Genomic DNA, 26,973 nt, shown 5'->3' on the forward strand with positions numbered 1-26,973 from the left:
ACTGTACGGTGTGTATGTAAAATTGTCAAGCTCCGTGTATTTGTATACGGACTGACACATGCTGTCTCTGTCTAGTTTAGACCGTAGTCAAACAGCAGATATACGAAACTGTTTGAAAAACGGACATGACTCTAAGGTGTAGGTCTGGAAAAACGGAAAAACTCCTTGGCTTTTCTTTCCAGAATCACACACAGGTAGCTTCTATTTGTCCGTGCTAGAAGGCGGTACACGGTAGTGTGTGAGGAGTGTACACCGCTGTACGGTGTGTGTATATAAAATTGTCAAGCTCCGTGTATTTGTATACAGACTGACACACGCTGTCTCTGTCTAGTTTAGACCATAATAAAACAACAGATATACGAAACTGTTTGAAAAACGGACACAACTCTAAGGTGTAGGTCTGGAAAAACGGAAAAACTCCTCGGCTTTTTCTTCCAGAGTCACACCTGGATAGCTTCTATTTGTCCGTGATACCAGCCAGTACACGGTAGTAGGTGAGGAGCGTACACCGCTGTACGGTGTGTGTATGTAAAATTGTCAAGCTCCGTGTATTTGTATATGGACTAACACACGCTGTCTCTGTCTAGTTTAGACCGTAATCAAACAACAGATATATGAAACTGTTTGAAAAACGGACACGACTCTAAAGGTGTAGGTCTGGAAAAACGGACAAACTCCTCTGCTTTTTCTTCCAGAGTTACATCCAGATAGCCTCTATTTGTCCGTGCTAGAAGGCGGTTCACGGTAGTGTGTGAGGAGCATACACCGCTGTACGGTGTGTGTATGTAAAATTGTCAAGCTCCGTGTATTTGTATATAGACTGACACACGCTGTCTCTGTCTAGTTTTGACCGTAATCAAACAACAGATATACGAAACGGGTTGAAAAACGGACACAACTCTAAGGTGTAGGTCTGGAAAAACAGACAAACTCCTCAGCTTTTTCCTTCCAGAGTTACACCCAAATAGCTTCTATTTGTCCGTGCTAGAAGGCGGTACACGGTAGTATGTGAGGAGCATAAACCGCTGTACGGTGTGTGTATGTAAAATTGTCAAGCTCCGTGTATTTGTATATGGACTGACACACGTCGTCTCTGTCTAGTTTTGACAGTAATCAAACAACAGATATACGAAACTGTTTGAAAAACGGAAACAACTCTAAGGTGTAGGTCTGGAAAAACGGACAAACTCCTCGGCTTTTTCTTCCAGAGTCACACGCAGATAGCTTCTATTTGTCCGTGATACCAGCCGGTACATGGTAGTGTGTGAGGAGCGTACACCGCTAGACAATGTGTGAAAAAATGAACGCTCAGTAACTCACCAGGACAAAATAATAAAATTTGGAGTGCTTTGAAAAAGCAGTTTGAACAGCAGTGTGCACACAGCAATGCAGCTAGCAGGTAGCCTTAAAAGGCAGCCTAATCACCACCAGCACTTCTGCACACAACAAAAATCCTCCCCTTTCACTGCACACTAACTGTACTGTGAAAAGTGCTAACAGCAGAAGCAGTTTTTTTTTCTTCTTCCCTGCCTAACGCTCTCCCTGTTCAGAATCAGCAGCAGCACCTCTCCCTATTGTAAGATCGGCAGAAGTAAGATGGCGGTCGGCGTTCACAGCCTTTTAAACCCACTGTGACACCGCACAAAGCCAGCCAATCACTTCAGTGCCCTTCTCTAAGATGGTGCTGGCCGCTGCGCATGTCATTGCATTGCCCACAGTGTGCGTCCTCTATCATTGGGTGAGAAAAGGCGCTGAAAGCATAATTTGAAACGCGACTTTGGCGCGCTGATCGACGACCTCATGGCCGACCTCACGCTAGGGTCGGGTTTCGATCGGCGAAACCCGACTTTGGCAAAAGTCGGCGATTTTTGAATCTGACCGACCTGTTTCGCTCAACTCTACTGATAACTAAATAAACAGTCACCATTCCTTCAGGTCATGTTCACATCCAAGAGCACCAAACAACCCTGAGAAGTTGTTGCAAAAAGTTAGACTGTCGACATGGTTGAAAAATTGATTAAGGTCTTCTTGAGGACTGTGAAAAACAGAAACTCTTATTCCAGGTAATAAGAGATTCCGTTCTTGTAGCCTTGATCCCAATAATTCTGCCTACCTCTTTGACAATTTCAAATCTCTGACCAAGTCACTCAGATCAGCTTGACTGAACAGATGTGGATTAGATGTAGAAGGCTCAAAGTCTTTGTCTGCAGCAGTTTCATTTTCCACTGACATTGTTAGTTCATCTTTATTGTCTTCCATTGTTCATACTTTGGGCAGCTTTGGAACTTGAAGACTTTCATCATGTGGCACTGGTCTTATTGCTGAAGGAAGATTAGGATATTCTATTGATTTCTTGTTCTTTGCTGAGTATCCTGTTTCATTTGTAAGGCAAAAGTAGCAATCTGTTACATGTTCTCTATGCTCTCTCCATATCATTTGGACAGCGAACGGCATTAAAGGTTGTGATATATTCAGCCATGCTCTAAGTATGTCAGCATTGTCTTTTGAATCCTCCCCTGCCCAGGAGATGTGGTATGCTCCGTACACGGTCAGCCGAATGATTAACTGCGCCTGCTCAGAATTCGCATAATAAGTGCTTGCATATGTGTAGATCAGCAATTTGTTACTTCAGTGGAAAATTCAGAATATACTGTTTCAGAAAAAGTTCATATATGAGTTTTTAGAATTATAACAGAATATTATGTTTCGTATCATTTCTCAAAAACCTTACATGATAGGAAAAATCTGAAGTCATTTCTGAAATCAGCATGGAAAAATCTATCAGGAACACTCAAAATTGTCCAAGGGACAAAACCTTGGTAACACAGTGTAATTGATATACAATTTTCTGTATTTTATTCAAGAACTTGTTGATTTGCCGGTTTATCTCTAGATCTGTATTATATGATATTCTCTTTGTACATCACTTCGAGATATTTAGCTCACAGAACTTTTATTGATATCCACATATTCTCTTTGTTAGGGACGGCGGAACACACTAAATATAAAATAACGTAAAGTGCGTTCGCCAACCGGGGTCCACCGTGCAGAAGATGTTAACACTGCTGCTAGATAATGGAGGACATACAATATGGTGGTATATCGCTCGCGGGTTGAACATCACCCAGGTGCGCTGAGCGATCACTGTTATATTCACAGAGACGCCTAAATGATAACACAAAAGGCTGAACCTGTTAACGTCACAGGTCAGAGAAGTGCACGTACGGTATATGGTCACAGGAGCTGGGCCCTAGGCAGAGGGTCAGCATCCTTCTAGACCTACCATACATGCGGCATCACTACTGCAGATGCCAAGAGGAGCTGTAGGCTGCAGCGTGGCGAGAGACACTGCCGCTAATCGACAATGCCCGGTTGTCGGCGCACTGTCGGACGCTAGCACAATGGAGGATGCTAATGTGGCTTGTAGCTTGCCACTGGCTGGCGCTGACTCTAAAGCTAAGTCCGTATACACACTCATAATATCAGAGGGAGGGGATCTTAATGAGTCATTCGCAGGTACATGCATCCATCATCATTCACGCAGTTAGCAACTAGAGACTATACTAGCTTTTATAGCCGGGACCTTCCGGAAGCTTCCAGATCCCTGAGATGGACCAATCAGATCACGAGAAGGACCTTGGCATGTGACTCCCAATCTCCAATGGGAGATTGTCTCGTGAGCATGCCCAGTAGAGTGACGTGAGGAGTTAGCCTCTGGAGTGGCTTGCTGCTGAGCAGCCTGCGCTGCTATTGCTGACCCAGAGGTGACAGCAACAGCCAAACCCGCAGAGCTGATTTGAGCAGAGTGGTTGGAACGCCGGGTTTGCTGTGCAGGCTCCTGAGCAGTCGGTGGAGAATGGGAAACCGCTGAATGCAAGGCTCTGGATTCCTGCTGTGCAGTTGCAGGAACCTGACGCCTAACATTACCCCCCTCCTAGGGCCCTCTCCCCTCTGAGCCTCGCTATGCTCAAATGCCACGATCAGGAGCGGGGCGTGGATGTTCTCCACTGGTTCCCAGGTCCGGGCCTCTGGACCATGACCCTTCCAGTCCACCAAATAAAATTTTTTGCCACGCACAGCCCTGCGTCCCACAATGGCGTTGACCTCAAACTCGTCCGAAGACAAGTCTGATGTCCCGGCAGATGATTTGGAAAACCGGGACATGTGAACAGGCTTGAGAAGGGACACGTGTAAGACGTCAGAGATGGCCAAGTGTGGTGGCAGAGCCAGACTGTAGACCACCGAGCTGATCTGCTCGAGGACCAATGTATCGTGGCGCAAACTTGGAGGACTCGGCCCGCAGCTTGATATTTCGGGCAGAGAGCCACACCAAGTCGCCAGGGGCAAAAGTAGGAGCGGGGCAACGATGTGTGTCGGGGGACGCCCTCATTCTCTCTTTAGAGGCTCGAATGGCATCCTGGGTGCGCTCCCAAATGTCACGAGCCTCCACTGCCCAGTCTGCCACCCTGGAATCAGTGGAAGACACTGGCATCGGGACGGGGACTCGCAGATGCTGGCCGTAATTAAGAAGGAATTGCATCTGACCAGTGGAGTCAGCCACTGCGTTATTCAGGGCAAATTCAGCCCACGGTAGTAAGGATGCCCAATCATCCTGCCTGGCAGAGACAAAATGGCTCAGGTACGTGACCAGAGTTTGATTGGCTCTCTCAACCAACCCGTTCGTCTCGGGATGATATGTGGAGGACAAATTGAGCTCAATACTGAGTAGACTGCAGAGCTCCCTCCAAAACCGAGGTGCAAATTGGGGACCTCGGTCACTGACTATTTTGTCTGGCATACCGTGCAAATGAAATACATGCGTTATGAACAGTGCGGCGAGACCACGAGTGGAAGGCAGCCGCGCGAGTGGCACCACATGCACCATTTTAGAAAAATGATCAGTGACCACCCAGATGGCCGTGCTGCCACCAGATTTGGGCAGGTCGACCACAAAATCCATGCTGACCATCTCCCAGGGTCTGTCTGCCACCGGCAAGGCATAAAGTAACCCAGCCGGCCTCTGTCTAGAGGACCTGTTCCGATCACAAGAGACGCATGCCTGAATGTACTCTTGTGATGGTTACGTGTGACTGGACACACCGCCTCCAGCAGGGCGAATTTGTCTGACACATGTGACCCTGGATACACCGCCTCCAGTAGGGTGAATTTAAATAATATAACGTGCAGCCGGATACACCACCTCCAGCAGGCGAATTTCAGAAATACACATGTATCTGGATACACCGCCTCCAGCAGGGCGAATTTATATAATAAAGGGGAGCACCAGGGAAACCGATACAATGGAGGGCCCTGCGATAGGGAACGGGGATGTGGAGACCTCCTGCACTCCCCTGAGTCAGTGTCTCTACACTCCTGACAGTCCCTATACAGGTTCCGTACCTGGCACCGAGCAGGATACCTAAAAACCCCAGCTCGCCCTGCACCTAGCCCTTTTTAGTGAAATGGACAGTGCAGAAACTAATCCCACCACTGCACTGAAACACACAAAAGGAAAGGTACAAACAGGGATAACACCACTTAGCTTTGCTCTGTCGCTCTTGCTCCCAGCAACAGAGTCCAGCACCAGAATGCAGCTTTCCTCCTGAATAGCTGCTGCTTCACCAAGCTTTGTCAGAGCTGCAAGGAACCCCTCTCTGTGGCTCTGACTGAGCTGCAAGGAACTCACTCTAGCTCCTTCCTCCACCAAGGATGCATGGATCTTGACAGTACCCTCCCTTAATGAGGGGCCTCTGGACCCTCAAGACCGTTCCTCATCAGGGAACCACCTACAGAGGGGACGCCCATATCCAGAGTTCACCCCTGCAACTACCTGCACACCAGGTTGATGACAAACGAGCACCGCTGGTATTTGCAATGTATGTTCTGGAGGCACCACACATCTCCGAAGCGCCGACCTGGGGAACGAGTTGAGTATGTGCATGTTTGGGGTTAACTCGAGCTGGTAAGACACTGCAACACACTTCCACTGGATGTTTTTTGGTGGCCACCCATACATGCTCATTCACACACAGGTCCGGACCTGAATGTTTATTGCCACACATTCGTTTGTCACAATTCGGTGAACTCTTTCTGGGATTGACAACAGAGGTGTCCCCCTGTGTCACCAAACTCACACCCCCACAATTCACCAAGGGGTACACCACCCTCCAACCCCTTCCACCACGAGGTCTGCGCCTCCCAGGGTTGGCTAATGGCGAGGGTTGAGACTTGCCCCTACTCTCCTGCAGCGCACCTGCTGCTCTCACTGGAGAGGAAAGGGTCGGTTGAAAAGAGATGACAGAGACAGTAGTCCCTAGGCAGCAGCCCTCACACGACTGCCCCCAGCTGACTACTTTCCACGCCTGCCAATCAATCACCTCAGGTACTCCCCCAGCCAACACCTCTGCTGACATAGTACCTTGGGAGGGCAAAATGGAGGAAATATACACTCCCTGGTCGTCTCCCTCCAAATGACTAGGGGAATGCGGCTTCTGAGATGACACAGATAATTTGGTGCACATTGGGCAAGCCTTAAGGACATTACTAGTCTGCCCACAGTAAAAACATGCCTCCACCACACCCTGAACCGTAGGCAGGCCTGAACACAAACTAGCTCCTCCTACTTGCATAGATTCATCTGGAGACTTGGCACGCACTGGGCAGGCTCTCATGAAATGGCCCTGCTTCCCACAGGAAAAGCATACCCCCCCACCACGGTGAACCGCAGACAACCCCTTTTTTGTACCAACAACACCAGGCTGCTTGGGTTCCTCCATCCGCACTGGTGGGTCCTCCTCCCTAGCGAGGACTACAGGGGGCACATTTTGTGTATCTCTCTCCCTAAGGCATCTATCCACCCGGATGGCAAGGGACATGGCGGCCTCCAGCGACCTGGGGGCAGGGTACTGCACCAGAGTATCCTGCAACTTTGGAGAAAGACCCTGCACAAATTGACTCCTAAGTGCAGGGTCATTCCACTGAGTGTCAGTGGCCCACCTCCTAAACTCTGAGCAGTACTCCTCAGCAACCCGGGCTCCCTACGGAGTCGGGATTCCACCAGGGAGACGCCATCAGGATCCCCATACACTAGCGCCAAAGCTGCAAAAAACTCATCCACGGACTCTAACGATGGTGAATCGCCCGGTAGGGAGAAGGCCCAGGATTGGGGATCACCCTTAAGAAGGGACATAATGATTCCCACCGGTTGTTCTTCACTCCATAATGAACGAGGGTGCAGCCTGAAGTATAGTTTACAGGCTTGGTGAAATACCATGAATTGATCTCTCCCTCCAGAAAACCTGTCAGGGAGGGACATCTTGAGTTCAGGCTGAGCCTGTCTCTGAACCAAGCCCCCAAAGCCCACCAACAGATGCAGTTGCTGCACCAACTCACCGCGCAGCCCCCTAATCTCAATCGTAAAGATTTGCAGCATTTGGGCAAAGGTCTGCATTGGGTCCATGGCTCAACAGAACAAAAATGTAAGGTTGGTGATGGTTACGTGTGACTGGACACACCGCCTCCAGCAGGGCAAATTTCTCTGACACACGTGACCCTTGATACACCGCCTCCAGTAGGACGAATTGCAGCCAGATATACTGCCTCCAGCAGGTGAAATTCAGAATTACACGTGTATCTGGATGCACCGCCTCCAGCAGGGCGAATTTAAATAATAAAGGGAAACACCAGGGAAACCGAAACAATGTAGGGCCCTACGATAGGGAACAGGGACGTGGAGACCTCCTGCACTCCCCTGAGTCAGTTTCTCTACACTCCTGACAGTCCCTATGAAGGTTCTGCTCCTGGCACCGAGCAGGATACTTAAAAACCCTAGCTCGCCCTCTAGCCCTTTTTAGTGAAATTGACGGTGCAGAAACTAATCCCACCACTGCACTGAAGCACACAAAAGGAAAGGTACAAACAGGGATAACACCACTTAGCTTTGCTCTGTCGCTCTTGCTCCCAGCAACAGAGTCCAGCACCAGAATGCAGCTTTCCTCCTGAATAGCTGCTGCTTCACCAAGCTTTGTCAGAGCAGCAAGGAACTCCTCTCTGTGGCTCCTTCCACACCAGGACTCTGACTGAGCTGCAAGGAACTTACTCTAGCTCCTTCCTCCACCAAGGATGGCTGAAATGACCAATATCACCAAACGAGTGAGAGAACAAGACACTCCTATATAGTTAAGACAGATCAATCACACCTGTTAGTGATTCCCGTGTAATAACGCTAACCACCAGCGGGGGCAAACTAGAACAAAAGACACACTGTGTATTGACCCTAATGGCCACCATGGGCAAAACTAACTTTAAGCAACCAGCTTAAAGAAAAAAAGGTTACAAGTGCTTTTATCTGTCACAATCCAGCATGGATCATGACAACTCATTTGTGTCCCGAGCCATGTGCGGCCATCAATAGGACCTTGCCAGGAGTTCTGTTGTCCGCTTATTGCCAAAGTGACCACCCACCCTGAACGCGTGTGCCCACGTGGGGACCACTGGTCACAGGTGAGGAGGGACAAAGGTTTTGCCTGGCGGTACTGCCTCAAGAGCAACCGGACCCACGGTCATCAGGCTCTCAGTGGGGACAATTAGCCGAGGCTCAGACTCTTCCTCTGCTGAGACCACCGAGCGAGAGAGAGCATCCCCATGGACGTTCTTCTCTCCAGACAGATAGTGCAAGGTAAAGCAGAAGCGGAGAACGACCACCTAGCTTGACGAGAGTTCAACGCTGGGCCGTTTGTAAATAGACCAGGTTTTTATGGTCAGTGTACACCTGAAAGGGAAAGCGGGCTCCCTCCAGGAGAAGTCTCCACTCGGAAAAGGCCAATTTCATGACCAGCAACTCTCTGTCCCCGATGGAGTAGTTTTTCTCCGCCAGTAAGAAGGTCTTTGAAAAGAAGACGCAGGGATGCTTCCGACCTTGAGCATCCTTCTGGAAAAGGACTGCTCCTGCACCGATGGACGAGGCGTCTACCTCTAGGATAAAGGGTTTGTCCACATCAGGATGGTGGCGGATAGGAGCGCCAGCAAAATGGGTCTTCAGAGACGAGAAGGCCGTGGAGACCTGCTCTGACCAAACCTTAGGATTGGCTCCTTTCTTGGTGAGAGCAACCAAAGGAGCTACCAGTGTGGAAAAGTGAGGAATGACCTGGCGGTAATAGTTAACGAACCCCAAAAAGCGCTGCACCGCTTTCAGAGAATGGGTCTCCAGCCAGTCCATTACCGCTTGCAATTTGGCAGGATCCATAGCCAACCCCTGGACCGAGATGATATAGCCCAGGAACGGCAAGGACTCCAGCTCAAACTGGCATTTCTCCAGCTTGGCGAAGAGAGAATTTGCCTGCAAACGGTCGAAGACCTTGCAGACGTCTCTCCGGTGAGAGGTCAAATCTGGAGAAAAGATGAGGATGTCATCCAGATAGACTACCACCGAGGTGGAGAGCATATCATGAAAGACGTCACTTACGAAGTCTTGGAAGACAGCAGGCGCATTACAGAGGCCGAAGGGCATGACCAGCTTCTCATAGTGGCCATCCCTGGTATTAAAGGCTGTCTTCCACTCGTCTCCTTCGAGTATGCGGATCCGGTTGTACGCCCCTGTAGATCTAATTTAGTAAAGATCCGGACCCCTTTGCAACCTGTCAAACAACTCAGAGATCAAAGGAAGAGGGTATTTGTTTTTTACAGTAATAACGTTGAGAACTCTGTAGTCAATGCAAGGGCGCAACTCTCCACTCTTCTTCTACACGAAGAAGAACCCTGCACTCACCAGCAACACCGATTTTCTGATAAACCCTCTTGCCAGGTTCTCCCGGGCATATTGTGTCATAGCATCTGTCTCTGGGAGAGATAGAGAATACACGCGACCTCTAGGAGGTTCCGCGCCTGGCAATAGGTTTATCGGACAATCATAAGGACGGTGCAGCGGAAGCGTCTCAGCTGACTTTTTGGAGAAGACGTCCGCGTACTACCGGTAGTGACGAGGGAGCGCGGAAAGATCCGTGGGCACCTCCGTGGAGGCTACTTGCACACTGCCCCTCATGCACCTTCTCTCACAGTCCTTGCTCCAACCCAGTATATTCCCCAAAGACCAATCTATATGAGTGGAATGACAATGGAGCCACAGAACTCTGAGAAGCACCTGGTCGATGCCATCTGGCAAAATGAACAGGGACAAGGTCTCATGGTGAGGTGGTGAGATTGAGAGCCCAAGGGGTGCTGTCTGGTGGGTAACCTGATATGGTAAAGGCGCACCATTAATCACCCTGATGGTCAAGGGATGGGGCAGTAGCATCAGCAGAACAGCGCACTTTTGGGCGAAGGATGGGGACATGAAGCTTCCTTCTGCCCCGGAGTCCACCGTGACCTCTACCTCCCAGGTGGAAGCACTGCTATCTAACGTCCCTCAGAATACCAGTTTTGGGGAAAAGGGTTTCATATCAGGTAGACCCCCACCTACTACCATGGAATGTGAATGTTTTCTCGAGTGCTGCGGGCACCTGCTAGCCGAATGACCAAACTGTTTACACCGGTGACAGCGTTCGGAGCTTTGCGCTGGACTAAACTTGGGACCGGTGCGAGACACCTCCGTGGGATCAAGAGGTTCAAAGAAGGTGGGAGCCAACCTAACCTTCTGTCTAGATTGAGCTCGCTCCAACCCGCGCTCAGTATAACGGAGGTCAATGCGGGTGGAGATAGCAATCAGTTCCTCCAGAGTTACGGGAACCTCCCTGGTAGCTAAAGCATCTTTGACATGCTCCGCCAAGCCCCTCCAGAACACAGGGACGAGTGCCTCATCAGGCCACTCCAGCTCGGAAGCCAGTGTCCGAAAACAGACGGCGTAATGGCTGAACAAGACCCTGTGTTAACGCTAACAGCTGGAGAGAGGTGTTGTGAGTGACCCGTGCTTCCAAAAAGACCTGTTTTAGAGAGGTGAGGAACTTAGCAGCGCTCAGAACCATGGGGTCACCACGCTCCCACAGCGGCGTGGCCCATTCTAATGCCCTGCCCGACAAGAGGGAGATGATAAACCCCACCTTAGCCCGCTCTGTAGGGAATCGCGCGGCCAGTAACTCAAGCTGGATAGAGCACTGGCTCACGAAACCCCTGCAGCCAGCCCTGTCACTAGAAAATTTATCAGGCAACGGGAGGCGGGACATTGTCGGCTCTGGCGTGGATGTAGGCACACGTGAGACAGCCTCTGCGACTGCCTGGGCAGCGGCCACTGTAGCATTCACAGCTGAGGTGGAGCTCTCAATAGCTGCCAACCTGCTCTCCAGCTGCCGAATGTACTGCCATAGCTGCTGCAGGTCCGCCATTACTAGCCAAACCCTGGCGCTAGTATAATGTTAGGGACGGTGGAACGCACTAAATATAAAATAGCGTAATGTGCGTTCACCGCCCAGGGTCCACCATGCATTAGATGTTAACACTGCTGCTAGATAGAGGCGGACATACAATATGGTGGTATAATGCACGCAGGTTGAACGTCACCCGGGTGCGCTGAGCGATCACTGTTATATTCACAGAGACGCCTAAATGATAACACAAAAGGCTGAACCTGTTAACGTCACAGGTCAGAGAAGTGCACGCACAGTATATGGTCACAGGAGCTGGGCCCAGGCAGAGGGTCAGCATCCGTCTAGACCTACCGTGCGTGCGGCATCGCTACTCCGGACACCAAGAGGAGCTGCAGGCTGCAGTGCGGCGAGAGACACTGCCGCTAATAGACAATGCCCGGTTGCCGGCGCACTGTTGGATGCTAGCACTGTGGAGGATGCTAATGTGGCTTGTAGCTTGCCACTGGCTGGTGCTGACTCTAAAGCTAAGTCCCTATACACACTCATAATATCAGAGGGAGGGGATCTTAATGAGTCATTCGCAGGTACATGCATCCATCATCATTCACACAGTTAGCATCTAGAGACTATACTAGCGCATGGCCGAGCGGCCATGCGAACCTTTTATAGCCGGGACCTTCCCGAAGCTTCCAGATCCCTGAGATGGACCAATCAGGTCACGAGAAGGACCTGGGCATGTGACTCCCGATCTCCAATGGGAGATCGTCCCGTGAGCATGCCCAGTAGAGCGACGTGAGGAGTTAGCCTCTGGAGTGACTTGCTGCTGAGCCTGTGCTGCTATTGCTGGCCCAGAGGCGGCAGCAACTGCCAAACCTGCAGAGCTGATCTGAGCAGAGCGGCTGGAATGGCGGGATTGCTGTGCAGGCTGCTGAGCGGTCGGTGGAGAATGGGTGACCGCTTAATGCAAGGCTCTGGATTCCTGCTGTGCAGTTGCAGGAACCAGATGCCTAACACTCTTCATGTGGAGCCTTAATAATATGTCGGGTCAATTTAAGAGCACATGCGGATCAAATATGTATATGCACTTTATATCAATAGGTGTTTGGTGGTAGCCTTTGACAGTCTGTGGCAGGTCATTAAGAGTCAGTTGATGTGGAGAGGGGGCACCATATCGCTTCTCAGGGTGCCAACCTCCGCTGCAAGGAAGGGACGTTATATAGGGTAAGGCACCATCTATCCTCCCTAGCCCACTCCATATTGTTTGGTGTCAAAATAATTTTTGACACCTTTTGATGTGATAATTTATCAGATTTTTTCTGTGTTGCAGACAGTTTCAAAATTTAGACTTTACCTTTCCTCTTTTTTAAAGGAAAATGTTGTTTTTTGTTGCTTTTAATGTATATCAATAAAAGTTATTTTTTTTAGGGTTTTCTTTGTTCTAATAGTTTTTTGGTATGATAAAAGACCCTGAGGTATCAGTTTGGTTTTTCCTCATTATTACTTACCCTTTACTGGTCCAATAATGATTCTCTGCTGTTACTTAGTGTCTGTCATTTGTATGCAGTGGTGATAAAGTATCACATTGATTGCCCTGAAGACAATCAGCCTGTATTTTTGATAACCAGCCAGGCAAAATTCACAGCTGGAGGCCGCAACCTTTAGCTATCAGCTTCAGCAAGGCTGGTTATCAAGAATCAACAAGCTGTATTTTTTAATTATCTAAATAAATATTGAAAAATGGTGTGAGGTGCCCTCATTTTTGACAACCAGCAGACAGCTGAGGGCTGGTATTCTCAAGCTGGCAAGAGGAGATGGATATTGCCCCCAGCCTAAAAATGGCAGCCTGCAGCTGCCCAGTAAAAACACATCTATTGGATGCTCCAATGCTGGTGCTTTCCCGGCTCTTCCCACTTATCCCAGAATTGGTGGCAATTGTGGTTCATATTTATGGGGTTGATATCACCTGTGTATTGCTCGGTGACATCAACCACATGGATTAGTAATGGACAGGTGTCTATAAGACATCTGTCCACTTCTAATCTTAAAACTGTATGGTAAATAAACTCACAGCTACAACAAAGTATTTTATTTGAAATAAAACAAAACACACTTTTACTTTTTTGTTTAAAAATGATAAACACAGCTACACACACCTAACGCCTATTCCACCGAAGCCCTCATCTTCTGTAATAAAACAATAATAAAAACCAACAATATCCCACTCCTTAATCCATGTTTGTGGGATAAACAGATTACAACCTGTATGGTGCCAAGATGCGACCGTCCAGGCTGAGAACCACTGGTGACTGAACTGCTGCGAGTGCAGCCTCAGTGACTGGCGGTGACTTAATCGAGGTTACCTGTAGTCACTGAGGAAGGTTGAATTCTGGTGACCTCGGTGAGATTTCCACTAGCATCATGAGGAAAAATCTCATGCTAGCAAGGATCTCACGAATGGTTCTCATCCTGGACGGTCTCATCTTGGCACCGTCCAGGTTGAAAACTGTTAATCCCCCAGACATGGATTACAGCATGGGACAGAATGACAGATAGGTGAGGGAAGGTGAGGGATTTTGTTGTTTTTTTATTTTTGCTTTATTACAGAAGACGAGGGCTTCACTGGACTAGGTGTTAGGTGACTATAACTGTGTTTTTATTTAATTAAAAAAGTAAAAGTGTGTTTTGTTTTATTTCAAATAAAGGACTTTATTCTGGCTATGTGTTTGTTAGGGCTGGTGGAATGCACCAAATAATAAAGAGATGGTAATAAGGTGCATTCGCAGCCCGGGGTCCACCGTGCAGGGATGTAAACTGCTGCTCAGTAATGGCGGACACTAAATTGCGGTATCGCACTGGACACACGTGGGTTAAATGCCACCCCGTATGTAGTAGCAATGGGGTCTGTTGCTTCACAGATCCACGGTACCGAGTAACACAAATGCCATACCCTGTTAATTGTCACAGGGCACAGCTGAGTCTGCGCTAGTCTACGGTCACAAGACTCTGCCCCAAGGATGCAGGGCAAGAGCCTCTCTAGACCAACTAGGTGCACGGCGGCACAACTGCATTCGTGCGATTCCTTTAAAACCACAGCCTTCTGGGACCTTCCTGATGGTCCAATCTGAGCTGCTTGAGGACCTGAGCATGTGACCTCTGACCACCAATAAGCAGCCATCTCACGGGCATGCTAAGATGGAGAAAAGCAGGACTTAGTCCCAGGAGCATCTACTTGCCGCTGACTAATGCTGCATGCCATAGCTGAACCTGGGATGGCAGCAGCAACCAGACTCATAGCATTAGCCTGAGAAAGACGCTGGCACCGACGTCTCTGCTGAGTAGGAACTTCCGTGGCTGCAGAAGAATGGGAGACTGCAGAGGACATGGCTTGAAGTTCCCCCTGTGCAGTGGCGGGAACTTGACACGTAATATTACCACCCTCCTAGGGCCCCCCTCCTTGGGCCTTGCTATGCTCAAAAGCTGCAATGAGCTGAGGGGCACAAATGTGCTCAATAGGTTCTCAGGTCCTGTCCTCTGGGCCATGACCCTTCCAGTCCACCGGATAGTACTTTTTGCCACGTACCACATTGCACCCAACAATGGCGTTCACCTCATAATCATCCGTAGATGAGCCCGACATCCCAGCAGATGACTCAGAAAGCTGGGACATGTGAATGGGTTTTAGGAGGGACATATGAAAGATGTCAGTGATACCTAGGAGTGGAGGAAGGGCCAGACGGTAGACCACAGGGTTAACTTGTTCCAGGACCATGAAGAGACCTATATAGCGAGGCAAAACTTAGTGTACTCAACTCGCAGCCTCATATTATGAGCGGAGAGCCACACTAAGTCACCAGGAGCAAAGGTCAGAGCGGGGCGCCGGTGAGCATCGTCGGAAACCCTCATTCTCTCCTTGGAGACCTGGATGGCATCCTGTGTGCGGTCCCAAATGTCATGTGCCTCCACCACCCAGTCTGCCACCCTAGAGTCGGTGGAAGACATGGGCACCGGCACAGGAACCCGCTGATGCTGGCCGTAGTTAAGGAGGAAGGGAGTTTGTCCAGTGGAATCTGCTACGGCGTTGTTCAGCGCAAACTCCGCCCATGGTAGCAAGGATACCCAGTCATCCTGCCTGGCAAAAACAAAATGTCACAGATACATGACCAGGGCCTTTTTGACCCTTTTTATCAACCCATTCATGTCGGGATGATAAGCTGAAGAGAAATTCAACTCAATGCTGAGTAGTCGACAAAGCTCTCTCTAGAACCGAGACACAATTTGGGGATCCCGGTCACTGACGATTTTGTCAGGCATACCGTGTAGGCGAAAAATGAGCTTGATGAACAACGCCGCCAAGGGCTGTGCAGAAGGCACCCGCGGAAGAGGCACCAGGTACACTATTTTGGAAAAATGGTCAGTGACTGCCTAGATAACGATGCAGCTGCGAGACTTGGGTAAGCCCACAACAAAGTCCATCTTGACCATTTCCCAGGGCCTGTCTGCCACTGGCAGGGGGTAAAGTAGCCCAGCAGGCTGTTGTCGAGAAGACCTATTCTTGGCGCAAGAGACGCATGCCCGAATATAATCTCCGACGTCTCGGGCCATATGTGGCCACCAGTACGTCCTCGCCAGGAGCTCAGATGTCCTCTTGGTCCCAAAATGTCCACTCACCCTGGACGAGTGAGCCAAGGAGAGAACCTCCGGTCGCAGATTAGGTGGCACAAAAGTCTTTCCTGGAGGCACAGACTCATGCGAAACCAGGGCCATTGTCCTCAGGCTCTCAGAAGGGACAATTAGCTGAGGCTCTTCCTCCTCCTCTGATGAAACTATGGAGTGGGAGAGAGCGTCGGCACGAATGTTCTTCTTCCCGGAAAGAAAGTGGAGGGTGAAGTGGAATCGGGAGAAGAACAAGGACCATCTAGCCTGGCGAGAATTTAGCCACTGGGCGGTTTGCAAGTAAACCAAATTTTTTGGTCGATGTATACTTGGAAGGGCTAGCAAGCCCCCTCCAGGAGGTGTCTCCATTCCGAAAAGGCCAACTTCATGGCTAGCAACTCCCTGTCCCTGATGGAATAGTTCCTCTCAACTGGTGAGAAGGTCTTAGAAAAGAAGAAACAAGGATGGTTCCGACCTTGAGCATCCTTTTGGAACAGGACTGCTCCATCACCAACGGATGAGGCTTCCACCTCCATAATAAATGGTTTATCTACATTGGGGCGTGGTAAAATGGGAGCGCTAGTGAAGTGTGACTTGATATAGAGGAAGGCCTTGGAGACCTCCTCTGACCACAATTTGGAATTTGCTCCCTTCTTGGTGAAGGCAACCAAGGGAGTTACCAAAGTTGAGAAGTACGGAATGAATTAGCGATAGTATTTAATGAACCCCATAAAGCGCTGCACTGTTTTGAGGGAATGGGGCTCCTGCCAAGCCATCACCACCTGTAGCTTGGCAAGATCCATGGCCAATCCCTGGACGGAGATGATGTAGCCCAGGAAAGGCAAGGACTCCTGCTCAAACATACACTTCTCCAACTTGGCATAGAAGGAGTTTACCCATAGGAGGTCGAAGACTATGCAAACATCTCTCCAGTGGGAGTCTATATCTGGAGAGTAGATGAGAATATCATCCAGATAGACTACAAACAAGGTGGTGAGCATATACTGGAAGATGTCATTCACAAAGTCTTGGAAAACTGCAGGGGCATTACAGAGCCCGAAGGGCATCACCAGGTATTCATATTGCCCGTCCCTGGTGTTAAATGCTGTCTTCCATTCGTCCCCCTCACGGATGCGAATCAGGTTGTAAGCATCCCGCAGGTCAAGTATAGTAAAAACCCTCGCTCCCCGCAACGTATTGAAAAGCTCAGATATCAGGAGCAGAGTGGACTTGTTCTTAACGGTAATGGCGTTAAGACCACTGTAGTCTATGCTTGGACGTAGTTCTCCGTTCTTCTTCTGCACGAAGAAGAACCCCGCCCCTGCAGGTGACACTGACTTCCTAGTGAATCCTCTGTCCAGATTCTCCTGGATGAGTCATTGCCTCCGTCTCCAGGAAAAATAGTTGATAAACTCAACCCCAGCGAGAACACGTCCACATAGGGCCAATAGTGTTTTGGGAGAGAGGAAATATCTGTGGTTACCTCTGTAGTAGCAACCTGAATGCACTCCCTCTGACATCTACCCTCACAGGATTTACGTCATCCCAGGACCACTCTATATGAGGGGAATGGTAGGCTAGTCATGGTATCCCTAAGAGGACCTCATCAATTCCCTTGGGAATGACTAGCAGGGAGATGATTTCCTGATGGGATGGAGACATGGATAGAGTAAATGTGATGGTCTCATGAGCTATTTGTGAGGGCAGTGTCGACCCATTTAACACCCTTATGGTCACTGGTTTGGCGAGCATCACCAGTGGAATTGCATGCCGTCAGACGAAGGCAGAAGACATAAAGTTTCCCTCCGCCCCAGAATCCACGGAAATCTCTACCACATGGGAGGATGGGCCAATAGTAATTGTCCCCTTGAAGAACAGTTTGGAAGAAAGCACTGCTGCGTCCAGTGAACCAGATCCTAAGGTCACTAAATGAGGGCGTTCTCCTGACCGCTGAGGACATCTGGAGGCGAGATGTCCTGACTGCCGGCATATATGACAGACCTTGAGTACACAAGCGGTCCGGGACTTAGATCCCGCTCGTGACACCTCCATGGCCTCCTGTGGCTCAGACTCCTGGACTGTATATTCAAGAGGTTTGGCGAAGGTGGAAGCCAGCCAAAACCTCTGCCTACGCTGTGCTCGCTCCAACCTCCGCTCATTAAAACGAAGGTCGATGCGAGTTAACACAGCTATTGGCTCCTCCAGTGTGGCGGGAATCTCCCTAGTGGCCAAAGCGCCTTTCACATGGTCAGCCAGTCCCCTCCAAAATAAGGGATAAGGACTTTGTCCAGCCACTTCAGCTCAGATGCTAAAGTCCGGAAATGGATGGCAAAAGAGCTGACCATGGACGAGCCCTGTGTCAGTGCCAGCAGTTGGAGCGCCATATCATGGGTGACTCAAGGCCCCAAAAAGACCTGTTTCAGAGAACCGTGGAGCACTCTGCACTAAATGATCGTCACACTCCCACAGCGGTGTTGCCCATACCAATGCCCTGTCCGACAGGAGGGATACTTTGAATCCCACCTTAGCCCGCTCTGAGGATAAACATGCAGCCAGGAGCTCAAGGTGAATAGCACACTGGCTCACAAACCCCCTACATGACTTGCTGTCACCAGAAAACTTATCTGGCAGCGGAATAAGGTCAGAACAGGGGTGGCAGTGGACAATCTGGCTGCAGCCACGCTATCAGCCTAAACAGCTATCACGGTAACATCCATGGCTGAGGTTGTATGCTCGAGAGCTGACAACCTGCCCTCCAGCTGCTGGATGTACGGTTGTAGTCACTGTTCATCTGCCATTACTAGCCAGACCCTGGCGCTAGTATAATGTTAGGGCTGGCGGAATGCACCCAATAATAAAGAGATGGCAATAAAGTGCGTTCGCAGCCCGGGGTCCACGGTGCAGGGATGTAAACTGCTGTTCAGTAATGGCGGACACTAAATGGCTGTATCGCAGTGGACACACGTGGGTTAAACGCCACCCCATATGTAGTAGCCACGGGCTCTGCTGCTTCACAGAGCCACAGTACCTCGTAACACAAATGCCATACCCTGTTAACTGTCACAGGGCACAGCTGAGTCTACGCTAGTCTACTGCCATAGGACACAGGGCGAGAGCCTCTCTACGGTAGACCCACTAGGCGCAAGTCGTCGCAACTGTGAATGCCACTAATCGACACTGGCTGCTGTGGAGTGCAGCCCAAGTGCACAGTGGCGTACAAGCAAAGCCACTACTTGGCGCTGAAGCTAGGCCCGGTGTTATGAATGAGTCACCGAGGAGGAAAAAACAAAACGCAAGCTAAGCCCAGAAAACTGGAGAGGTTGGTAACTAGCGGATTGCAGACCCCTGATCATATCCACAACAACTAGCAGTAGCCATGGAGCGTGCCTACGGTGGTCCTAGACGCCTCGTCACGGCCGGAGAACTAAATAAGCCTAAACAAAGAAAGGGAAAATCTAAACTGCCCCAGAGCAGACCCCAAAGCAATAGACAGCCCCAACATGTATTGTCGGTGAAACAAGATGAAAACACAGACACAGATAAAAAGATAGGTTGAACACACGATGGGGCCCTCACTAACTAGAAAGTGCAGGAAAGAAAAGCTGCTGTCTGCAATCACGCAAAAAACCGTGCCCAAAAAAAGTCCAACACGTCTGATAGAAAAAGGCCCTGAAGTAGCTAGACTTCAAATCACTATATCAGCACTCAGGTATATTCTGAAGACAGAGCAAAAGAGATCAACTGATCAGAGACAAAATGGGGATTCAGCCCAGTCCCAGCCAGGGCTGGCTGAACACAAAAACTAAGCAAACCAGACAAAAACTCATATGAACAATAGCAGAGAAAACTAAGCTTTAGGAAGGCAGGAACCAAACTGAAATCCAGGAGCCACAGTCAGGAAAAATCACCAGCAAGAAACTAGGGAGTCGGCTGCCTTAAATCCAATCAGAAACTCCTGATATCCAATCGCAATCCTCCTCCTCAGGTGGCCGGTCTCTGCCATTTAGATCAGCTTCATTACCTCCCTTCACCAACAGAGGGAGTTCAGATAGAGAACTCACTACTCCTCTGTCAGCACAGCCAGCTCCATAACCCTAACCAGAAGCCAGAGGCAAACCCGAAAATGAGCTCATAACAGCGCTGACTTTGCCTCCTGCCTGTACTATCAGCCAAGGCATTACCTGGCAAGGCTGATCAACACATGCGTATCAAAGGTAGGGGTTTCTTAATCAGTCACCAGAGACATTCATACATGCTTACAACACACACTCCACATTGTTTATACTGTGTGGCCATGCGATCCTTTTATAACTGCAGCCTTCCGGGGCCTTTCTGATGGTCCAATCCGAGCTGCTTGAGGACCTGAGCATGTGACCTCCAACCATCAATGAGCAGCCATCTCACAAGCATGCTCAGATGGAGAAAAGCAAGACTTAGTCCCAGGAGCGTCTGCTCGCCGCTGATTAATGCTGAATGCCATGGCTGAACCTGGGACAGCAGCAGGAGCCAGACGCATAGCATTATCCTGAGCAAGATGCTGGGACCAAAGCCTCTGCTGAGCAGGAACCTCTGCGACTGCAGAAGAATGGGAGACCACAGAGAACATGGCTTGAGATTCCCCCTGTGCAGTGGCAGGAACTCAACGCCTAACAGTGTTTATTTAACATGCAATTTTAGGATTAGTAATGAACAGGTGTCTTATATGGTGGTCCATATATATAAAAATAGTATAAATCGCTTTGTCAATTATCTGTCTCCAAAGTCTGCAGCTACTTTATGCAGTATTCCTACTAATTTTTATTTAAAAAGTGTAGCACTCGGTATGCTAGTACATATTAGCAGAATAGGATATCAAATTTTAGCACTAGGGTCCCCCCCAACATGTTTCACTGCACTAGTGGCATCATCAGGAGATGGGACATAGGCTACTAATCCTGCCAAGTTTTTTCAGCATGGAAATACTATATGACATTTATACTGGGCCAGTTGTGTGTCAAAAGCAAACAGGCAGACATGGTTAGTTATCAATAGCATCACTATATTGCTGCTCCAGTGTAACAAGTCAATCTGAGGTGGGCAAATTTTCCTGCAATACTAATCTTGCAAAGTTTTTTCAGTAGGGAAATATATGCCATTTATGCTGCCCCAGTTGTACGTCAAAAGCATAAAACAATACTAATCCTGCTAATTTTTTTCAGCATGGATATATCATACGTAATTTAGAATGGACAAAATGCATGCTAAGGGACAGGGAAGTGGACGAGACACTGATAGCATTTACTATCAGTGCAGCGGCCAAGGCCGTGTGGAGGTGAAACTGTGCCTGATGTTGGAGATCAAACAAAGACACACATCATGTTGACCTAGCTTCCTGTTCAATTTTGTAGGGCGGCATGGAACACCACTCTTGAAGTCAGACCAGTGTGAAAAGGTTCTTGGTGGATAGCAAATAATGCTTCCAGTAACTTGGCCAGCAACATCCTGTCTTCCACCCGGTCTCTGTAGCCATGATTTTGGACCATATACAGTAATCCTCACCCTGATCCTCCTTCCTCCCATCATGCTGAGTGCCTGGACACAAGTGATCCCACACTTGTACACTGTGAAGAGCTACTCACATTTTCATTTATAAATTACGGCCTCTCGCCTTGCATGTTTCAAGCATAATATGATGAGATCGCCTGCCGCAATGCCCAAATATTTGAGCAGCCATGCTCACAAGAAGGTTACGGTAAGAAAAATGCAATTACTGTCTCAAGAGGTGGATGATGATGAGACAATTTCCAACAAGTGATGTTGTTAAGTCAGCAAGTGAGGAGGATGACCAGGGTGTTGAAGTGGAAGATGAGGTGGTAGAGAAAGAAGTCACTGACCCAACCTGTGAAGGTACAATGCAGAGCGAGGACAACAGTGTACAGAGGGAGGGATCCGCAGCACCAAAACAGACAAGAAGAGGCACTGGAGTGGCCAGAAACACAAGTTGAGCAATTGTTCTCCAGAGCACCAACACAGGTGAAGTTGCCAGGCGAAAGGATAGATGATCCTGAGTCTTACATTTTTTTAATGACAGTCCAGCTAACCCAAAAAGGCCATTTATAACATCTGCCTTGTCAGCATCAGCAGGTGAAGCACAACTACCAGCCTGATTACCACCAGCATGATCAGGCACACAACAACAAAGCACCCAACTAATTGGGCTGAATGACAGGGTCCAGAAACAGTGTGTGCGGGTGATACCACTGCCTCTTCCCCCTGTTCTACATGCATGCCAATCCCATGTTCATGATGCAGGAGAAGATGACTCTCACCCTGCACCTGTCATTGCACACTTACAACCACGTTCATGTCCTTGTCCCAGTGCAATGCGAAGCTGTCTTTATCCCATTCTTTGGAACACAAGTGTAAATTGCAGCCACCCACTCACAGGCCATAATAGTAGATGGACACATTTTCAGACTGCTTAGTCTTGAAATGTTACTGTTTATTCTTGTGGAGACAAGAGCTTTCTGCATCCTGAATGTGGCAGCCTTCCTGAGTCACCACTATTTCTCCAGGTGTACCATTACCATCTTACACAAGCACATGTCCCATAACCTCAGCCGTGTCCTGACCAACACTGTTAATGGAAAGATCCACTTAACCACAGTCACGTGGACAAGTGCTTGTGGCCATGGATGCTACATTTTCTTGACAGCACACTGGGTGAACATAGTGGACCCTGGGATGGAACACGTGTTTTCAACGCTAAAGATGCAGGCTCTGATTCAATCAGGGTTTCCCCCACCTTCTACAGCAGTTCCTGCTTCTACTGCTTCTGTGGTGGCTGCCTGACACATATTGTATGGAAGATATGTATCACAGAAGTGGATGACCTCTGTGATGTAAACCTACAATAATGTTCTGGTACACATAGTACTAACAGGGGTTAATCTGCCATGACATGGTCGGGTTTGATGTAAGCAGCTGAAGTGTTGGGTAGGAAGGCTTCTCACTATATCTCCACCCCTGGGTGTGGTTTACATTGTAAAATAGGACCTGTTTGCCTCACACAGGGTCTGAGTGTTGTGGCGGGCATATATCCAGAAGTGTGTCTTTGCTAAATATGAAAGAGTCTGGATTTTAAACTCAAGCAGGGAACCCAAAATACTTTTGAATAGGCTATATTTAAGTTTTCCTGTGAAGCGGTTTATATTTAGTGAAAAAAAAACAGCTGGAATTTTAAATTTAACCTTTTCTTGTTATACTTCATCCAGCTCCCAAGTGTGTAACATTATCACAGTACAGGCCTATTATTATATTAGCCCTATGAGAAATGATGTAACTGACCAAGAAGTTGTTCTGTTGGCTTCTATTGACCATGCTCCTTGTCATTTCCAGAATGTAATAAAAAAAGTGACTGACACTCTTCTCTAGAAGCAGTCTAACATAATGTCCGTTTGGCATATACTTTTTTATAAAGTGTTAATATCCTTCCTAAGTGCCACTGAAAAGAAACATTACATTTTTACAGTGCAAAACACAAAAAGTATACCTAAACAATTCTGAGTCTATGATTTTGATAGGTAATATAACTCAGTAACTTTATCTTATCATTTGACTGCTAAAAAACCCTGGCAGTTTAATGATGTAGCTGCAGAAATGACAGGTATAGCACAACATTTAATATCACAAGACTCTGATGACCATAAAGCCACTACTTATTCTGTTTTACTGTCATTTCCTCCATGCCTAGATATTGTAGTGGTGTTTTTTTACTGCTTACAATCGCACTTTACATTTAGCAGACATAGTCTTTACAAAGGATAATGGCCTTTATAGGATGTTGATAGGGTAAAACTCCTTTTATAAGAGAGCACCTCACATAAAAAACAGGATCAGTATTAAACCTTCGAAGTATCACAAGAAACAATATGAGACAAATCTAATGATGTTCTCAAATGCAAAACTTGCTTTTAAATCAAGGAAATGGCAAATACCTGCAGTAAGATATGACTTAATATTGAGACAAATATTGGCAGATCACAAGATGGTGTTGACTGTCTAGAAGAAATACACCTTATAGTGTTTTGCTTTTGTTTATTTAGGGACCCTATAGGGGTCAAGATGGATCTAATTTCTTTATTGTTACTTTTCGCAAGGGTAGTTACAGCTAAGAACTAGGTGACTTCTAGAAATAACCTTTAATGGATAGAAACAACAAATGAATCTAAATTCCAGTTTACAACAAATTAATAATCAGGATAATTCTTTCTTTTTTTCTTAATTTCTTCTTTTCCTCTCTCTTTTTCTTAAGTATGGGTGGGATCTGGGGTAGTTTTAAATGTCAGGAAAAAAATGAAACACAAAAATATCATAACTACATTATTTCTCTTGTGTTTATGTGTCTACTCTTCACATTTGAGTACAGAAAAAAACATTATTACAAAAAAATACAAAAGACGTTTTTTAGATTTTTTTATTGACATTAATTTTGTTCTGTATATGCGACATTGATTTCCTCAGAGTCGGAATACTTCAGATTATAATTATTTTGTCCTCTTTGCTATGAGAATAACCTTCTCACTGCTCTTTCTGGAAACTGTATAACAATCTTATACAAATATGTAAATTGTCTCTTCAAAGAGGAAGAGGACTTGAACTCTAGTGCCACCTATTGGAAGTAGCAATCCTAAAGTCAGTATTTTTCCTGAGTCATGTGACAAGGCTTGTTAACCCCTTCACGACCAATGACGCCACATAGGCGTCATGAAAACTGGTGCAAATCTGACCTGTGACGCCTATGTGGTGTCATGACTTTAAAGCCCCCCTGCGGGTCGGTTGACCTAGGTCACTGAAAGGTCACCCGACCCGCAGATACAGGGGGCTTTGTTCTTCACCATAGGGAGTGTGGCTTCGCCCCCATGTGACTCCGATCGCTCTGATTGCCTGTTAAAAGTGAAACAGCCAATCAGAGCGATAGTAATATTTCATCAATGAAAATTGATGAAATATTACAATCCTTCCATGTCCGATGCTGCTATAGCATCGGACATGGCTGGTGACATCGATCCGACCCCCCCACCCATTAACGGGGCGATCTGCCCCCCGCCACTGAATGACAGCGGCGATGTGCCGCCGCTGTCATCATCTCCCCCCGCCTTCCCTCAGCTCCCCCCGGCTTCCGATTGCCCTCCCCCCCACCCCACGGTACTCACCGAGTGCCGTTATGGCTCCCGGTGTCCCGTGGTCCCGGACCATGGGCGCCGCCATATTGGAAAATGGCGGGCGCATGCGTAGTGCGCCCGGCGGCTGCAATTTCCATTCATTCATTTTGATCACTGTGATAAACTCTCACAGTGATCAAAATAGAATGAAAAGTAAATAAACCCTCAGTTTATCACCCCCATAGGCAGGATCAACTAATAAAATAAAGAAATTATTTTTATTTTTCCATTAGGGTTAGGGTTAGGGTTGGAAAGAGGGTTAGGTTTAGGGTTGGAAAGAGGGTTAGGGTTGGAAAGAGGGTTAGGGTTGGAATTAGGGTTAGGGTTGGAATTAGGGTTAGAATTAGGGTTAGAATAAGGGTTAGGGTTGGAATTAGGGTTAGGGTTGGAATTAGGGTTAGGCTTGTGGTTAGGGTTATGGTTAGGGTTGGGATTAGGGTTAGGGGTGTGTTGGGGTTAGGGTTGGGATTAGGGTTAGGGATGTGTTGGGGTTAGGGCTGTGGTTAGGGGTGTGTTGGGGTTAGGGTTGAATTTAGAATTGCGGGGTTTCCACTGTTTAGGCACATCAGGGGGTCTCCAAACGCGACATGGTGTAACAATTGATTCCAGGCAATTTTGCATTCAAAAAGTTAAACGGTGCTCCCTCCCTTCCAAGCCCCGACGTGTGCCCAAACAGTGGTTTACCCCAACATATGGGGTATCAGCGTACTCAGGAAAAATTTCACAACAACTTTGGGGTCTAATTTCTCCTGGTACCCTTGGGAAAATTAAAAATTGGGGGCTAAAAAAATATTTTTGTGGAAAAATTTTTTTTTTATTTTCACGTCTCTGCGTTATAAAATTCTGTAAAGCACTTGGGGGTTCAAAGTGCTCATCAGGCATCTAGATAAGTTCTTTTGGAGGTCTAGTTTCCAAAATGGGGTCACTTTTGGGGGTTTCTATTGTTTAGGCACATCAGGGGCTCTGCAAATGTAACGACGACCGCAGACTATCCCATCAAAGTCTGCATTTCAAAACGTCACTATTTCCATTCCGAGCCCTTACGTGTGCCCAAACAATGGTTCCCCCCATATATGGGGCACCAGCATACTCAGGGCAAACTGTACAACAGCTTTTGAGGTCCAATTTATCCTGCTACCCCTGTGAAAATAAAAAATTGTTGGCTGAAAATCATTTTTTTGAGGAAAAAATTATTTTTTATTTTCACGGCTCTGCGTTATAAACTTCTGTGAAGCACTTGGGGGTTCAAGGTGCTCACCACACATCTAGATAAGTTTCTTGGGGGGTCTAGTTTCCAAAATGGGGTCACTTGTGTGGGTGTTCCACAGTTTAGGTACATCAGGGGCTCTGCAAATGTTACATGATGCCGGCAGACCATTCTATCAAAGTCAGCATTTCATAATGTCACTACTTCCCTTCTGAGCCCCGACGTGTACCCAAACAGTGGTCCCCACCCACATATGGGGTACCATTGTACTCAGAACAAACTGGACAACAAGTTTGGGGTCCAATTTATCCTGCTACCCTTGTGAAAAAAAATTGCTGGCTAAAAATCATTTTTTTTAGGAAAAAAAATATTTTTTATTTTCACGGCTCTGTGTTATAACTTCTGTAAAGTGTTTGGGGGTTCAAGGTGCTCACCACACATCTAGATAAGTTCCTTGGGGGGTCTTGTCTCCAAAATGGGGTCACTTGTGGGAGGTTCCACAGTTTAGGTACATCAGGGGCTCTGCAAATGTAACATGATGCCCGCAGACCATTCCATCAAAGTCAGCATCTCAAAATGTCACTACTTCCCTTCCGAGCCCCGACGTGTGCCC

At 47.9% G+C, this 26,973-nt stretch overlaps 1 protein-coding gene across 8 annotated transcripts in view; it reads right to left on the reverse strand.

Moving 5' to 3' along the window:
• The window catches only part of DMD (dystrophin), a 3,834,938-nt gene that overhangs the window by 1,162,488 nt on the left and 2,645,477 nt on the right, over positions 1-26,973 (reverse strand). The gene's annotated exons all lie outside the window — the stretch shown is intronic.

Source organism: Dendrobates tinctorius, unplaced genomic scaffold (assembly GCF_039654945.1).
Source record: "Dendrobates tinctorius isolate UK_male_01 unplaced genomic scaffold, ASM3965494v1 ptg000166l, whole genome shotgun sequence".
Taxonomy (NCBI): domain Eukaryota; kingdom Metazoa; phylum Chordata; class Amphibia; order Anura; family Dendrobatidae; genus Dendrobates; species Dendrobates tinctorius.